The 15,346-nt window shown below is 40.0% G+C and overlaps 1 long non-coding RNA gene across 1 annotated transcript in view; it reads left to right on the top strand.

Annotated features, from left to right (window-relative positions):
• The first annotated feature begins 5,260 nt into the window (after nucleotides 1-5,260).
• The window catches only part of LOC118566098, a 31,121-nt gene continuing 21,035 nt past the window's right edge, over nucleotides 5,261-15,346 (top strand). The window contains exon 1 of the long non-coding RNA XR_004932798.1: nucleotides 5,261-5,299. This is a non-coding gene — a long non-coding RNA (uncharacterized LOC118566098). The remainder of the gene's footprint in view (nucleotides 5,300-15,346) is intronic.

Below are 15,346 nucleotides of genomic sequence, written 5' to 3'. Positions count from 1 at the left end.
TGCACTCTTCCATAAAGGCTAGATTTGCGGAGCGCTCCGCAAATAGCTGTACGTTTGGGTGGACAGCCATGCCTTGGTAGGTTTGAAGTTTCACCAAACTATTACACTTTCTGGATGAGGGATTGAACTCTGAGGGCTTCGGAGAACATCTGGATTTGTTCTGAGACTGAGTAACACATCAAGTGGATTCTCAGCGCAAATGGTTGGACAAAGTTTTGTTTCAGGGGGGCTTAGAGTGAAAGAGTTTGAACGCTCATCGGTTTCATCAGATTTCATTTGTTTAAAAAAAATTGAAAGTCACGCATCGCTTTGCTTCTGTGCCGTCACAATTATGCATTACTTTAATAGTGAAAAAGGTAAAGGAGTATGAATAGTTCTACTGCAGCTTGCCCCGTTTCTGGGTGTCTACGGGTTGCAACCACATGGTCCTAAATTACAGTAAGGGATTGATAAAGGAACTGGGATATTTTAGATGTATTTTGTCCACGTCAGTGCTGCGCGCTATAGGACTGTTTGACTGGGATGCCAAACAGGTTTCAAGCATGAAAGTTTAAAAGAGATCGGATCTCTTGCACCAGACTCACATGAGCTAGGGTTCTGCTAATTCTGTCATTTGGGCGCCACACAAAGTTCTTGGGGGGGGGGGGGGGGGGAAGCACCTGGCTTCTGCTTTGAGTGCCTTTGCATGTATACATAATCTGAAAAGACAGCGCTAGCAGAACTCTAACTCCTCATTAGATTTAGCCCAGAAGACAACAACACAATCATGTCATTACCCCTCGGGCCGGTCTGCCACGTTGTTATTGCGGGCAGGAGGCGCAGGATTTGATTTCAACAGACTTCGCTGACCTCTGCCGCCGAGCCCACCAGAACTGTGGAGCTGCAGCCAGCCGGCCATCCTCCACGCTGGCTCTCCGCCTAGCCAAACACTTTAACTCTTACAGACCAAAACAAAGCCGTTTCGCCTTTCTTTTCCCCCCGCGACTCTCGGCTGTAAAATAAAAAAAAAATTGAATCAAGCATTATGAAGACATGTTTCTGATGGCTTTTTCGGTCTTGCGATTTTACGCTGCAGTTGCAAAACTTGAGTAGAATTCCCCCGAAAACTCCCGCTCCATCTTTCTGCTTATTTTGCTTCTTGTCTTTTCTTTCCTCCCGAATGTGTTATTCATCCTGTCCCCGGTGTCTCCAGGCACACTTCGGAAAGGGATCTAAAATAAACAGCCGTGTTTTCGGCCCATCACTAGACCTTGGGAGCCTGTAGCTGTAACAATAAACAGCTGGGTTTCTGCGCTTGTTTATACTCATCTTTTTTACTCATCTCTTCCGTACTCACTTGAGGACAGAAGCACAACAGGAACCAGATTGTGTATATGGATTTGCTAGGCAAACGCCCACTACGAAGCACGGGGTTGGAGAGGACTACTGGACCATGATGGAGCGGAGGCTGCTGTCAGGTAGTATGCATCGCGTCTGGCAGACGGGAGGTTTACTTTGGAGCGACACCAACCATCCGAGTGCTAAAAAGACTAAATTGCCAGCTTGATGTCAAAGAAGCAAAACAAAACAGTTTCACGTACATGGAAATAGTTTCTGTTGGTGTGCGTTTGTGCGTCTGCGAGTCTGACGTTAAAAAAGAACCAGACATGGACGGTAATAAAAAAGAAGCTAACGAGGTGGTAAGGCAGGCGACCCATGTTCGGAGGCCTTAGTCCTAAGCCCAGGTTTCAAGTCCCGGACCATAAACCTCTGCAGCATCTTTCCTCTCTTTCACAACCCCATTTCCTATCAGCCTATAGTTAAACGGAAGGCAACTGGAGCCATAGCATAAAAGAATTTAAGACAGCCAATATGCAACCTACCAGAATACCCTCCTTTTTATTTATTACCTCACAACCACAAACTTTAATGTATTTTATTGATAAACTGAAGCCAAACAGTGCATAATTGTGAAGGGAAATTAAACAAGTGCATTTTTTTTCTTTTTTTTTGCTAACAAATCAGAAATGTGGCATGTGTTTGTATTTGGCCGCCTTGAGGTGTTACGAGTCATTGTTTGCGACAATTACACCATCAGGTCTTTTGAGGCATGTCTCTGCCATCTCCGCGCAAGGGGAGAGGGATATTTCTGTGGCACAATAGCTCAGCTTCAGTCATGGATGGAGAGTATCTGTGAGCATCAGATTTTGAGTTGTGCCACAGGTTCTCGGAATGATTTGATTACATTTGACTTTGTAAAGTGCCTTGAGATGACGTGTTGTGAATTGGCACTATATAAATAAAACTGAATCGAATTGAATTGAATCAATTGAATTTAGGTTAGGACTTTGACTAGGCCATTCAAACAAATTAATATGCTTTGAACTAAACCGTTCGATTGTAACTCAGGTTCAATTTTCAAAGTCGTCCTGCAGAAAGGTGAACCTCCCCTCCCGCCTCGCGTGGTTTGTAGCTTCTAGCAGGTTATTTTGCTGAATTGCCTTTAATTTAGCTTCACCCATCTTCCAATCAACTCTGGCCAGCTGCCTTGTCCTTGCAGAAGAAAAGCATGCCCACAGGATGATACGGTCGCCACCATATTTTATGGTGAAGATGGTGTGTTCAGAAGATGGACACTGTGGGTTTTCCACCACACATGGCATTTTACAAGTGGGACAAAAAGCTCTGTTTTGCTTCCACATGTTTGCTGTGTCCCCCACATGACTTGTGGCCAACTTTAACAGGACTTCTTCTGGCTTCCTTTTAGTGTCTATCCTCCTGCCATTCTTGTATGAATACCAGATTTGTGAAGGACACAATGAATAAGTGTCCTATGAAGAGATTATCTCACCAAAGCCATGTACCTTTGCAGTGCCCCAAGTTACGTTAGGCCTCTTAGCTGCTTCTCTGGTAAATGTTCTCCCTGCCTGACCTGTCATTTGAGTTTGAAAGACATGTACTGGTAGGTTAGCAGCTGTGACATACTCTTTTCCTTTTCAGATGACTGCCTGCTGGACAGTGCTTAATGAGATGTTTAAAAGTCTGGATATTGTTTTATCACTTAAACCCTGCTTTAAACATCTACAGTTTCAACTCCAAAGTTGTGTGTTATTTGGTCTTCAAGATGATGTTAACAAATGTCCTGAAAGAAACCCATGAGGCCTTCACAGAACAACTGGACTCATACTAAATTACACACAGGGGGGACTGAATTTACTAATTAGATGACTGCTGAAGGCAGTTGATTGCGCTGAATTCTGTTTACAGGCATCAGAGTAAAGGGGCTGAATACAAATGTTATGCTTTTCATTGATATAAATTAAATAAAACTATCCCTTTTCTTCCACTTTACCATTATGCACTACTTGTCAAAAACTCTGCTCTGTATACTTTAGCTAGGCACTGTATGCAAGATGTTACGCAATTTGCAACAAAGCCCTTGTAAAGCGAGTTTCATTTTATCCTGAAAACAAGTTTAATTGCATGCAAATAAAAAAAAAATAATGCAATGGTTCAACAGGCAACATTACAAGTTGAATTGGTGGACAAAGACAGCGTCTTGGTTGGGAACTTTGTGAACCGTTTTTTATGATCTTTGGAACCACGAGAGACGCCAGTTGATCTTTCAAAATGTAACCTTTATTTATACTTACATGGAAAGTCTTAACAACGTAGCGGAGGAGTCAGTGTTTCTGCTTTCACGTCATGGCAACAGTAGTCATAGCGTTTGTGGACCTTCATAACATAACGAAACATCAAAGTGGTTGCAGCTAGAAGGACCCAGAAACATGTGGGGATTAATATATGCTGATGTACAAATTGTCCTGTTCTGATTTAAAAAAAATTACCAGTGGCAGTTATGATGTTTGAAATAAATAATCATAAAAGGGTTGACGGAAGATCCTAATTCCCACAAAAAAAAGTATGCCTCCTGCAGCAGGGAGACCATTTGTTCGACAGAACCTATTCAGCAGGACCACTGTTCTTCAGAAAAATAAAGGACTGCAGTTGTGGATGTATCTAACCATTGGGTTTAGGATAAGGTTTTGCTTCAAATACAGAGCCATGTTTTATTTATTTAAAGATGGGAAAATAATGAAATGAGAGTTGGACAGAAATTGTGTGTTGTGTCATAAAGTTTGATTGAATCTAAGTACGACTATGAGCTAGCCCACTATGAGCTAGCCCACATTCAGACAGTAGTCTGTCCAAGATGTTGTTAAAATTTTAAAAAGCCATTTTCCCTGTATGTTTTGACTCTATATGCCGGGGGATGAAAAGCCCCTATGACTCTAGAATCGTTCAGGTTAAATGTGCCTTAACAGCGGAGCCAATCACAGCATGAACATTGTAGCGCTGTTCTTCTGCCAACTCTGGAGCTCTGATAGGTTTTCCAGAAGGATGTGGGACTCATGGACGTGGCAGCTGCTTAAAATAAAGTGACAATTTTTAATGGGGTTTCAAACCTCAGTGAGTCATTGCATCCTGCCAAGTCCCTGGTGATGGCACGAGTTCAAGCCCCGGTTTTATCAGACAGGACACGGCGGCGAGAGCGTGCTCTCTGAGCTCAGATCCATCAGGAGGCCTGCGCGCAGTCAAACGCTTTCTAGAGTTTCCTTATCCTTTAGCCGGAGGTTTTTTGTAAGAGGGATACCAGCACATATACGCTAACAGACTGAAACCAGGCCTTTGAGGTGCCCCTCCATACGGACGTCAGAAGAATCCTGTAAAGTTGAGTTAAACCTGTGGTCAGCTTTGCAGTCTGAGTCACGCTGTGTCAATAATAAAGATAAATCCCTGATATAAAAAAAAACGTTCAGTAAACGTTGTAGCTTGTGTGTCATGTGAACTATCTCGCCTAATCAGTTCTGAGCGTTAGATGTTTACCAGCTGAGAGAGAGAGAGAGAGAGAGAGAGAGAGAGAGAGAGATGCAAGAGACTAACAGGAAATGCAATTACTGTCTGTCTGGGTCCAGCATTCCTCCGCAGTATGGCCAATTTCACAGCAATTTCAGTGTGTCAACAGGTTGTAAGTAATCATAATGAGCACCTTAATGTTTTCACACGAACCAGAGCGCCGCTTTGTGGTTTCATCCCTTGGCCATTTGATCCACCTAATCATCTACAAGCTTTTTTAAACAGAGGAGCTAAAGGCTCATACAAATCCCTGGAGGAGGCCCACCTTCTCTGTGTTTATGGAACTCTGACATTTAAACACCGTGTCAACAGGGATCAGGTTGCTGGCTTTAGTTTTGTTTACAGGCCGGTAGCATGCCGTAGAGGAGGACGCGGTGCCGAGAGCGCGTCGGGGCCTCAGACGGTGAGTGGATACAATATTTTATGCTTGTTTTGACACCACACTTTTCATTTGTATCTGACAGGTGAAGGTTAACTGCTTCTGAGGGCACGCACAGTTAGGAATACCTTCTCCTCATTTTCACGTAGTTAATCATGAGAAACTGGCATTTTAATTACTTTTAACAGATTGCATACTTTGTACCATGAAGTACTTTGTTCGGTCCTAACCTACAATGTGGCAACATCTGATGAACCCTCTTGCAACAGTTTTATATCTGATCTACTGTTCACTCATACTTCCTTATATATCATATTGTGTGGAAGTGTGGGGCTCCACATACAAATCAGATACAAATAATAAAGTTCTATTCCAAAAATGAGTTATGTGTTTTATTAATTAGGCTGATTACTAGAAGAAAATACTAATCCACTGTTTATACAATCTAATATTCCAAAATTTTATGGTTGATCTCTTACAAAACAGTGCAAATAATGTATAGAGCTAGATTAAACATAATCCCTGTTGGTGTACAAAGATTCATTGAATTATATGAATCCAAATATGATTTGAGACTGGTTTACAAATTCAAGAAACATAACTTTCAATTTCATAACTGCAATTTCCACTTAAGTTTAGTGGAAAATGGACATTTTAGTTTTGATTGTCATGAAAATATCGTATCATACAGTGGCTTTATACTTCACACTCTTCCAAATCCTTCAACTATACTGGCAAAACTTAAGTGCATCTATTTTTATTTTTTTTTCAGAACTTGCTCAGTTTTATTTTCAGAAGTGTTCGACCTCTCTCTGTGCCACAATTACTGCATTTTAGTGGAAAGGTGATTTTTAAAGCGTTTGCTTTTAGAATATTTTTCTGCACACCTCACAGCCAATGGGATCCAAAAGACACCAGAATAAAAACAGAAAACCTTTCTAATGAAAAGCATAGTGGCATAACAACACTGACACATGTTTTGAGGGAAGGGGGGGTCCTATCACCTCCTTGGGATGTTTCATTTCACCTGATATTGTCTGCCTTTAAATGTTAAATGATGGCCCTCTGTATTGACAATCATCTGTGAAGTTTAGTCTCAAGAGCAGTGTTCAAAATACTTTCCCTCCTGTTGTCTAGCACTGTTTAGTTTCACAACCAGGCTGGTGTACTGAATGCTGCACCAGCTCCGCTGTGCTCTAAAAGTCATTCATTTGCACTGCTGCCAGAGCAACAACAGCTTCACGTTGCCCTCAACAAAGCGCATGTGGAGTACAACTCCAACCTTAGCATGGAGGTGGGCGAGGCTCCAAAGAGCTTTTGCTCCGTGCCCAAACCTGATATGCCCTTTTCAGTATGCAAGCCCCGAGAATGGTACCCTCAACTCTTTGCTTGCTCACAGCAATCAGCAAAACACACAAGGAGGAATGAGCGCTGTGTAGCAGAACATGCTTATGGGTTTACATTTCACGGCGCAATTGAATGCATAGTTTTATTTAATGCATTATTTTTAATGTAATTAATTCACAAAAATGAATGCCCTAAAATCCCTAGCCAAGTTTAAAGTAGACTGTAAGCACACAATGCTAACACAGGAATTTTGCGTTTAATTTCAGCTCCGTTCTCTTAAAAAACTAACAGCTGTTGAAAATATAATTCTGCAGTCTTGCAAGGTCTCATAATAACGTTAAAGAGTAGTGTATTTGAGCCATGGCTTTCATAAGAGAGTTTCTCAGGCCCTTAGTTTAGCAAAATATGTGCAATGAAATGTCCAAGATTAGGATGCTGTAATCAGATTGCATGCAGCAGCACTTTGTACTCACAGTGTTTTCCAAATATAAATATTTCTTTGATAGGGTACCAGTTATGGGCTTTGTAGCAACTTAGCTAAGAAAAGACTGAATGAATAAGTCGGCATTCAGTATGTTATTATGTCTTAACATCTGTAAAATAACCCATGATGCTCATTGTTGGTTGTGGAGAGGTTAGAAAACAGTGCGTCTCAAAAAGTACGTATATTGCCTTACATAAAACATGAACCCCTGAAATGAATGACGACGGGAGGACAATAATCTCGGCAACATCTGTGTACTGCTCATCACCGCCTGTGCATTCTCTTTTTGAGATGATGGGTGGATGAATAATAGATTATCTTGTTGTAGGGCTTCTCTTCTTGTGACTTTTTTCCCCCCATTCAACTACTGTAACTCCAAAACTCCTTAAAAAGGAGCTGCATTATAAAAGCAAGATTTATTTTCAAGCTATAGTGCCCTTTTGTTACCTCTGTCCATTACCCAGTTCCCAATGCAGTGTGGCACATAAAGAAGCATTGAAAATGTTACATGTTTTCAGGCCTGTGTTTTATTCTGCTGTTACAGATTTGTCAAGATTATTATAATATTATTGTCATGAATATTTTCACTCAACAGAATTGCACTGGTTTTCTGTAATTAGGAAGAAAAGCATTCAAATGCACTCAAATGCACAGTAGTCTAAAATGTTATCATCTGCACAGATGCAACACTAGAGGGCCTCATTTCCTCAAAGGTCAACTTTAGCACCGCTGAAGCAGGCAGAGACTCTGAAGAGCTGGAGTAGTTACAGAATAATGATTATGAAGGGATTAGAGATTAGATCTTTTTACATGACTACAGAAAGGTCACTGCATTGTATGTAATCATGTCTAAAATGAAACTGACTCTCATACCCCTTAGCTAGACCAGCCAGAATAAAAGGATCACCCCTTAGTTTAACCTTCTAGAATGACTTTTTACTGCATCCAATTTTAATTCCTAAATTGGACTGTGTGTTCAGCATCATCGTTGACGTCAGGATAATTAGCTTTTATCAGACGGTTTGTATTCATGCTGTATTTTAGCGTGTGAATAAGCACCTAGCAAAACACTAAACTATTATTACTCAACTATTGTGTGCAGCAACAGAATCTATGACTGACATATAATTAAAAAAAATGGATTACAGCAGAATTACTGGACGTTTAAGATTAGTTCTGGATATAAGGTCATCTCATGATTTGAAATTTTCAGCTTGAGCATCAGGAATCCAATATAAAATCATACTGTCGTTATTTCTGGCACATCACAGCCTTTTGAGAAAATTTGCATTATTTGATGCCATCGGCTGGCAAGACATTATTACTACTTTAATTTGAATATTATTCAGTAGCTTGTGGAGCCGCCCTTAACAGTAGTAACATGAAGTAGTGGTTTTCTGTATAGTTTCATATACCTCTTTTATCCATTTGGAGGAATTTTGTTGCAGTCTTTTTTTTTACATCATTGTTACAGCTCAACTTTCTTTCTTTCTTTCTTTTATTTTTTGGCTGACCTTTATCTCTGCACAGCTCCCTAATGGTCCCAACACAACATTTCATTCAGACTGAGGTCTGAACTTTGACCAGGCCAGTGCAACACTTCGTTTATTTCTCTTTTCCAGTCATGCTGTTAAGATGACTGCCCACTGCGGTCTGGGTTTCTCTCTTCTCTCCCCGCTCCGTCTCCTTAGTTGTGGCTCTCTTTTACAGGTGAGGCAGACTCCTGCAGTCGCTCCTAACCACAAGACGGTAACCTAATCATCTCCTGGGTATTTGGCATCAGTGCTTCTCTTCTCCTGTTACCATGATTGTTTATCATGGTATTCAAGCCAACCTGTCAAATTCCTGTCGTTTAGTTAGATGCTGCTCAGAGCACATCCTTAATTACCACTGTGTGATCTCAGTGCTCACTGGATCAAAGTCTATTACGACCTGGCTTAACGAAAGGAGTCACTCAACTACTTACCTGCATCTGTTCACCTTACTCTCTGAGGGTTGTGCTATACCAAACAAGTGATTGAGATAATTCATCATTGCCAACCTACCACATCGATGTCTCTGCTCTCAACCTGCGACACCCATCTTCTACCAGGAAAGGACAACCTGTACTCACAGCTCTTCAATTTCTCCACTATCATCAGCATCCCAGGACATTTTGCCAACCTGCCAATAATCCAATTCAATTCTATTAAATGTTATTTATATAGCGCCAATTCACATGTCATCTCAAGGCAGTTTACAAAGTCAAATTGAGTCAAATCATACAGATTGGTCAAGAAGTTTCCTATCTAAGGAAACCCAGCAGATTGCATCAAGTCTTGACAAGCAGCATTCACTCCTCCTGAAAGTGCGTAGAGCCACAGTGGAAAGTCGTCTGCATTGTCCATGGTTTTGGAGCAATTCGTCATACTGAGCAAGCATGAAGCCAGTGGAGAGGAAAACTCCCCTTTAACAGGAAGAAAAAACCTCCAGCAGAATCAGGCTCATGTGAACGGTCATCTGCCTCGACCCACTGGGGGTTAGAGAAGACAGAGCAGAGACACAAAAAAAGCACACATTGATCCAGGAATCCTTTTTTTGTTATATGGCAATGGCAAATAATAATAATCTTTATTCATCTTTATTCTCATTGCGACATCTACCTCCCCTCAATGGTGTCACAGTTAACAGAACACCAGCCCAGGTGTGTCATGAGGAGAAAAAAACAGAACAAAAAATTTAAAGTTGAAATATCAACAAGCAATGCAAATTGGAAAACAGTAGAACTCAGCAGAGTGAGAAAAATAGGCCCTGATGTCTTCCAGCAACCTAAACATATAGCAGCATAACTACAGAGGTAGCTCAGGGTAACATGAGCCACTATAACTATAAGCTTTGTCAAAAAGGAAAGTTTTAAGCTTAGTCTTAAAAGTAGACAGGGTGTCTGCCTCACGGACCAAAACTGGGAGTTGGTTCCACAGGAGAGGAGCCTGATAGCTAAAGGATCTGCCTCCCATTCTACTTTTAGAGACTCTAGGAACCACCAGCAGACCTGCAGTCTGAGAGCGAAGTGCTCTGTTAGGAACATACGGGGTAATCAGAGCTCTGTTATATGATGAAACTTGATTATTAAGGGCTTTGTACGTTAGAAGGATCATTTTAAATTGTAATTATGATTTAACAGGAAGCCAATGAAGGGAAGCTAAAGTTGGAGAAATATGATCCCTCTTGTTGATTTTCATCAGAACTCTTGCTGCAGCATTTTGGATCAGCTGAAGGCTTTGAACTGCATTTTGTGGACATCCTGAAAGTAAAAAATTACAATAGTTCAGCCTTGAAGTAACAAATGCATGGACTAGTTTTTCAGCATCACCCCTGGACAGAATATTTCAAATTTTGGCAATATTCTGGAGGTGAAAAAAGGAAACTCTGGAAACCTGTTTAATATGGGATTTAAATGACATGTCTCAAAATGACATGTCTCAAAAATAAAACCAAGAGTATAAGAATAACAAGATTTTTTTACTTTATTACCAGACAGCAATTTAATGCCGTCCAGATGGAGTGATTGAATAAGAAGTTTATTTTTTGAGGACTCTGGTCCAAAGATGACTTCTGCCTTGTCAGAATTTAAAAGCAGAAAATTTAAAGACATTCAGGTTTTGACGTAATCAAGACATACCTCGAAGATTTATGCGACATAGTCAAAGAAACTGATTGGATTCGCCATCAGCATAATAGTGTAAATTAATCCCATGCGGTCTGATCATTTTGCCAATCAGAAGCATATATTTAGTGAAGAGAACTGGTCCAAGAACTGAACCCTGTGGTACTCTCAAGTGACCCTAGAGTTGGAAGAAGATTTATTATTAACATGAACAAACTGGAATCTGTCAGACAGATTAGATTTAAACCAGCCTAATGCTTTCCCCTTAATCCCTACAGTATGTCCAAGTCTTTCTAGAAGAATATTGTGATCTATTGTATCAAATGCAGCACTGAGATCTAACAGGAAAAATGCTGACACAAGTCCATTATCTGAGGCCATGAGAATATCATTAGTGAATTTAGTAGCAATAATTTGGAATTATAATATGAGTAAATAAGACCTAAAAGTTTGGGAATTTCAATCAAATCAATAAGATTTATTTTAATAGTTTTAGATGAGAGTAAGAACATATAACTGTCTCATAATCCTTCCAAGATTGATGGGCAGAAAAAAGATTGATTCTCAAAGGTCATCGCTTATGCATTTGCCTCTTGGCATTCGGTACTAAATGCACATAATCTTTCTAGTTTTATCCATAATTAGATTTGGCATCTTTAAATGTAATAGTTCCCTCATCCATACTTTCAAGCCTGTCTCTTACCGCTGTTTTCGGCCTAAATCCCACCGTCCTTTTAATCTGAAATCCTATTGTGCATAAATCCCAGTATCCCGAAATAGATGAGCAGTTTCCTTTCTTTCAACATTAAACTGATGCAGCTGCAAAGAAGCATAGATTATGACTAGTCAATTTCATTAACCTATGAAGGCATAAATTATCCAAATAAAATTAATAATCACAGGTCTGATATGTTTTTGCATTACTTTTACAGAAAGATACAATTGTTCCAATTTAAATTGGAATTTAAATTCCCTGTCTTGCTTGCTTTGCTTCAGAAAACTTGAATTTTCCAGATTATTCAGACGAGCACCTTACAAAATGTACATATTTTTAAACTTGGTGTGTTTACAAAATAGTACGCAATTATACAAAAAGCAAACATGTTCAGTTCAAATCTAAATACAAGCAGTCCAGTCCATATGTACATAATCCAGTATCTGCCTTACCTTGGTACAACCTTTTTCATGGGTCAGTAAGGGCAAAGATCAGCTCATCATCTGTATTACTCCACTCCTGTTAAAACCGTAAACAGAAATGACCTGCACTTCCAGTGCCTTTTGGTTCACAAAAGTTCTTCAACACTCCGTGCAGCAGGCACAGGTGTTTCTACATTTACTGAACCAGGGAATGCTACGTGCTGTTCAAAGAGGAATATAATTCTAGTTCTATTTCACAGCATCAACCCACACTGTCCAAAAAGAACCCTCTTCATTAGGGTTATAATTCTCTCAGTGTATGAACTGTATGCATTAGCTCAGATGATCAGAGCACTTAACTTTGTGCTGTGCGCATGGCAACCGCAGCTGTAAACCTTGGGGACTTGAAAGAAGCCATTTGCTCGATAAAATGTTCCTCGACCCAGCCACCCAGCGTCACCTTACACATGACTGACTTTCTTTAAAAAGAAGCAAAAATGGCACTAAAACCTGAACAGTCTTTCATTTTCTTGTCCATTGTGTTATTTTTCATACACACACACACACACACACACACACACACATATATATATATATATATATATATATATATATATATATATATATATATATATATATATATATATATATATATATATATATATATATATATATGTGTATATATATATATATATATCCATACATCCATTTTCCACCACGTTTATCCCTACTGGGGTCGCGAGGGATGCTGGTGCCTATCTCCAGCTGTCAATGGGTACACCCTGGACAGGTCGCCAGTCCATCGCAGGGAACATAGAGACAAACAGGAAAAAAAAACCATTCATGCACACACTCACATCTAAGGAGGATTTAGAGAGGCCAATAGAGGTCATGTTTTTGGACTGTGGGAGGAAGCAAGAGTACCCGGAGAGAACCCACACTTGCACTCGGAGAACATGCAAACTCCATGCAGAAAGAATCAGTGCAGCCATATATATAATATATTTATTTCTTTATATATCTATGTCTATATATATATATATATATATATATATATATATATATATATATATATATATATATATATATATATATATATAACAATGCATATGATATGCATACCATACATAGGAAAGGAGAGTTTACAAAAAAGAGCATATTGAAAAAAAAAGTCTTCCCACCTTACTGAGCCACTGCTGCTTTATGGGCTCATTTGGGAGCTGTTTAGGTTACTCTGTTGCATGATGCTTAATACCTTCAACTCTGCTGTAGGCCACCTGGACGACTCACTAGTCAAAGATAGGTCTGGGCAAACTAGACACCAGGGGGTTCATAAATTACCTAGTAACATCACAGTGAGGGTTACTTTTTGTTTCTCATCCATATTGGGGTGGATTGCTCCCTCCCGATTGGGGATCAGGTTGGGAGGTCAGGAGGAGATTGACTATCTTGGTGTCTTGTTCACGAGTTATGCTTGGATGAATTTTAAATTGAATAGAAGTGGGCTTGTCTGCCTATAATGTGGCATTGCATCAAGAAAACAACTGAAACTGCATCAAAGGGAGTCAGTTGAGGTGATTTGAACATTTATGCAGGATACCTCCTGGGCACCTCCATTTGTAGGTTTTCTGCATATATTTCATTGGGAAGAGACCCCAGGGCAAAAATAGGACACACTGGAGGGATTCAATTCAATTCAATTCAATTGTATTTATATAGCTGCAATTCATGTAACATGTCATCTCAAGGCACTTTACAAAGTCAACTTCAATCAGATTATACAGATTGGGTCAGATTATACAGATTGGTGAAAAATGTCCCATATAAGGGAACCCAGTTGATTGCTTTAAAGTCCCGACAAGCAGCATTCACTCCTGGAGAAGTGTAGAGCCACAGGGAGAGTCATCTGCATTGTCCATGGCTTTGCAGCAATCCCTCATACCGAGCAAGCATGAAGCGACAGTGGAAAGAAAAACTCCCCATTAACAGGGAGGAAAACCTCCAGCAGAACCGGGCTCAGTGTGAACAGTCATCTGCCTCGACCGACTGGGGATTACAGAAGACAGAGCAGAAACATAACAATATCATGTGCCTTCCATTCTGAAAACACCTTAAGACCCCCACACGATGGGGTGGGGGTCTTATACCATGGTTGACCAGAGGGTGAGCAAGCCTTTATAGAGGGGGGTGTATATGCTAAGAAACATATATTGCATATCTCACCTGATTCAAGTCTTAGTCCTTCTGTCTCTCAAATACACACACATTTGTGATTATCAGCAAATAACTAATCTTTACACAAACAATAGGGTTAGTGTAACATTAAAGATTCAGTACAACATATTTCTTTGGTTCTTGTGAGAATTGGCTAAATGTTTCACAAAACCATCCATATCGACTGTATGCACCCTCCTTGACTTAATACTGAAAATCCCTGGGTGATTCACAACAATGGTTTTACTGAGGTATTAACTTAAAAGATGAGAAACATTTTTCGCAGGATACTGTACTCACTGGAATAACAAGAGAAATCTTCCAAGGTCTAATTAGCCTAGAGAAAACCTCTTCATAAACCTCAAGAAACATAACTGAGTTCCAGTTCACACTTGTATGAATTCCAGCGTGTGAACATTTAAAATAAGAATCTCATATCAGCTTTCTGCCGGAGGTTTCAATGCTAAAAAACAAGATTGACAAGAAATTCACAAAACTATGCTGTGGAAAGGAAGCACAGGTCCTACACTTCCTACTGATACCACACAAAGAGAGAGAGAGTCTACCGATGTTAGAGGCCATCCATGTGGGGGAGCCGTGGCTCATTTCAGGGCTAACTGTATGGAGCCTTCCGCAACCTGTGTGCAAGAAGATGGTAGAAGAGTGAGGAGAGCGGAAAGGAAGTCCATTCATGGCACGTAGTGTAACAAGACACCAGTCACTCCTTCCTCGCCTTAGAGACACTGCTTCTTTTCTCCTGAGAGTAATTTGTGCATTTCATCCCACCTTTTATTTTAATTATGCTATTATACTTAGAGCACTGTTTAGTAAAGGGTTTTTCTTATTTTTTTTCACAGATTTTCCTTCTCTTTAGTCTGTTTTTTAGAAGCTTTGTCAGGGAGTTTTTGGAGCTTTGTCACTCATTTTCACTCATTGAATCTGTTCATTTTCATCTTAAATGCAGTTGTCCCTTTTTTGATCATGTGTTTATTTATGCATAACCTTGTCTCTTGAAGTCTTTCTTTTGGTGAGTATCCTTCCATTCTTTACCAAAGTGTTTGGTTCCTGACTGGGTAATACAATAAAGGCACATGCTGAGGATTTAAGGTGAATTAGTTACAGAGTGACTCCAGGATAATAAAAGGGGAGATAGTCTGTAAACATTGGGAAAAACTGTTCTTCCTAAAAAGAAAAAGAGACACAAAGGCCACCCTTGCTAGGGTTATTGTTATGAACTGAACAG

This window comes from Fundulus heteroclitus, chromosome 15 (assembly GCF_011125445.2).
Source record: "Fundulus heteroclitus isolate FHET01 chromosome 15, MU-UCD_Fhet_4.1, whole genome shotgun sequence".
Lineage (NCBI taxonomy): Eukaryota > Metazoa > Chordata > Actinopteri > Cyprinodontiformes > Fundulidae > Fundulus > Fundulus heteroclitus.
This window is presented reverse-complemented; position numbering and strand designations above follow the sequence as displayed.